The following is a 3,547-nucleotide window of genomic DNA, read 5'->3' on the forward strand; positions in this document are numbered from 1 at the left end:
GATCGAAATTCATCAGCCAATCCTGCCTTGCAGAAACCTGTCGCTACGTGCTTACGTAGAAGTTTGATGTCCACTTGAAGTAAGTTTACGTCCACTTTCACTTTCACTTACTGCTGTTGAAGGAGCTACACAAAATGTTGCAGCCATCGTAAGTTATTTATTTCCGTTGATTTTTGATGACTTTCATAAATTTAACAATAATACTTAAGTCGTGTTATGTTTTCTATTTCTATTGGGCACGTAGGTTCTATTGATAACACTGCTTTCCAACATGTAGGCCTACAGTAGGCCTAGGCTGGGTCGCGAAGACCAGTGGCGTCGTTAGGCATAGGCATTCGGGGCTAATGCTTATATATTATCTCTCACAACACTTTTCTTTCTTTTTTTTATTCTGATCAAAACCTTGAGATGAGATAGACCTATTTATCAAACAAATAGCCTATAGGCTTACTTGTTTACAGGCATCCTCTCACTCTCCTTCAAGGAGCGTTTCACCGCTGGGAAGATGAATGTGTATTTAATTTTTTTTATTTTATTATTTATTTATTTTTTTATTTAAATAAAGAGTCATTTATGTAGTAGGCCTAGACATGTTGAGTCATCATTGAAGTCAGTGCCTTCTTGACCAAGAAAAAGGCAAAAACGTGTTTTTGGCTTATGTGGATGAAAGCCAACAACTCCCAAAATTCCTTTCACTGCTCTTCGCTGCCCTACCAAGCCACTCTAGGAAGTAGCCGAGACCTGGCTACAAACACACAGAGCAACTCAATGTAACATTTTGGCATTAATAAGGATTCTAAAATTAAAACAATCATTGTTTTTTGTTAAAATTTCAATGATTCTTCTCCTTAAGCTAAGCATAACAGCAGGGCTGCCAACTTTTCAAAAAACCTTGGAGTGAGATTTGGTGGGGCCAACCAAAATTGCTGCGGAAATTTTTGTTTGGGTCATTCAGCTTTATACCGTACAGTAAAAAAAAACGTACATCAGTGGTTCTCACGTGTAGGGACCAGGCATGGACGGATTATGAACTTTCGGGCCCCTGGGCCCACATGTATTAAGGGCCCCCCACTAATTGTCGCATATGTGGAAGGGGGGTTTGGGGGTCCTCCCCCAGAATTTTTAAAATTTGTTTGATGTGATTTCCTGTATTCTGGTGTATTTTGGGGATGGCCAATACTAAATTCAATCAGATTCATAGCCTACATCCTGATGTGTTGATATTGAGGCAATGATTCCATGCAAAGGCTTGGGCTTCAGGGCCCCCTGACACCTTGGGCCCCTGGGCCTGGGCCCGGAAGGCCCGTGCAGTAATCCATCCCTGGGACCAGGGTCCCAGAGTTAAATTAAATCAAAGGGATCTAACCTACTACTAGGACCATGGGTGTCGGAGGCATTCTGAAAGTGGGTGGGTCATTTCAGTGGGGGGTATGGGGGGGTTCTCTCTCAGAACATTTTTTTTGGACTAGATGCAATTTCCTTAATTCTGGTAAATTTTAACACGTTATTTAGATACTTCTATATAACAAAATAAAGCCAGCCTACGAAATTAATAAAAAGTAAATCATGCATAATTTAAAAATAACTCAATATATAGGCTACCTGGCTACGCAATAAGGTTTCCATTACAGCACTGTGGACGTTCAATGAATGCATGAAAGCGGATGGTTTGTTTGAAATTCCGACACTCTTTCAACTACATGGAACGTAATAGTGATCATCAAATACCTCCCCAGATTTCAGTGCCCATCAGTCCCAACATTTAACAATATAATCAAACAGTCCAAAAGTAAATTAAATATCAAACTAAACTGAAAATGTCATGCTTTTGAAGGCCTACCAGTATCAGGGCTTAAATTTCACTGCGGGATTGCGGGTATTGCGCATAATTTGTTCAAGTCCCGCAACTCTAGCCATCATAATGCGAGAAATTCCCGCATACACTTTTACAGCCTGTCTGATGACGTTAATATAGCCAATCATTAAGTGGCGTGAATGCGGTGCTATTGACCGGACTGATCAACTACCGAGTTGAATTGAACATAGCCTCATGCAGACGCACACACACACGGAGAGAGAGAGAGAGAGAGAACCACTTTGCGCTTACGCCAAATAGGCTACGCTACCATGGCAAACTTTACATCTGGAAAGAGCCCCTTGGTAACTATCCTGCTAGCTCAGGTCACGTCAACACTTGATCCCAGAAAGATTGTCTTCGATATGTTAGTTTTTTGAACATTTATTGTATCTAATGACATAGAAAACATAATGATTTGCATACACATACCGCACTATGCACAACTTTTATTCACTAGCGACTATAGCCTAAAACCGTCAGGTTGAAGGGGGGCTAATTACTCCATAGAATTACTCTCACGTATTTTCTTAAAGTGATAGGCACTCAATTACACCTACTCATCAGCAATGTGCACTCAATTGGACCTACACACCACATTAAAGATATGCCTAAGTGTTATAGGTTAAACGTCAATATGAGGCATTCAAATTACTAAATATGTTTAGCTACTAGTAAAATGCTATACTTTTAAAAAATGCATTATTAAATAAATACACTCTATATGAATTCAAAAATATATGATAGAAACATATCACATAAGCTATCATTTTCAGTGTGTGTTTGTGTGTGTGGAGAGAGTCAAGCAGAATCTAGGATGTCCACTGTTGTGAATGATCCCACTACAGTATATGTTACTGATGACGTCAGGTTGGTGGGGGCCCCAAAATCAAACACTTTTTTAAAAAAAGTGTCGAAGTATTGAAATCGCAATTCTTGACTTGGTATCAGAATCGACCCCCCCCCCCAAATTGTGTAAATCCCCCCTACATGAATAACCTAAGGGGGGAATTCCCCCCCATTTTGAAAAATTAATTTTAAGCCCTGCAGTATGCCGTTCAATGAAACGCATGTCTCAAAATAAAACTCGCATAAGAAATAAAGGGCTGTCTCGAATACAATCCTGCCCCTAAAGGCCTGTACTTTGTCAATGAAGCACTAAACAGATGCTGAAATTAGCACTGGTATTTTGCACGGCAAAAGTGGGGGGGGGTCCAAACTAACAATTTTAAAAAGTGGGTGGGTGTTTTGTAAGAATTTAAGAAATGTTTGTATATTTTAACTTTTAAATGCATCAATCAGGTAGCCTGGGTTTTCCCATGCTGCCTTATGCGCGTGATTTTATTCACGCTGCTAGGCAGCCTGGATTCCATGGAGCAAAATTTTCGCCTCAGTTAGGGGACCAATCACAGAACGGAGGGAGGGCAGCAAGACGATGACGACATGCCGAAGCCGTTATGAGCTACGTACGGACGCATTTCATAGACATTCAATAAACAGCTCTGGGCATTCGTAAACCACGTTTCAAATACGAGAAAATGAACGTCTAGTTTCCAGACCCTATCTCAATGAGATGAGGTCTGACGTTAGCCAGGCTATCAATCAAGTGCACTTTTTAAAATAAATTCAGAGGTCAGACTTGCTTATTTTTATGGAAATATTTGTTCTGTAGCCTAAGCTATTTTGCACTTC

Source organism: Alosa alosa, chromosome 4 (assembly GCF_017589495.1).
Source record: "Alosa alosa isolate M-15738 ecotype Scorff River chromosome 4, AALO_Geno_1.1, whole genome shotgun sequence".
Classification (NCBI taxonomy): Eukaryota; Metazoa; Chordata; class Actinopteri; order Clupeiformes; family Clupeidae; genus Alosa; species Alosa alosa.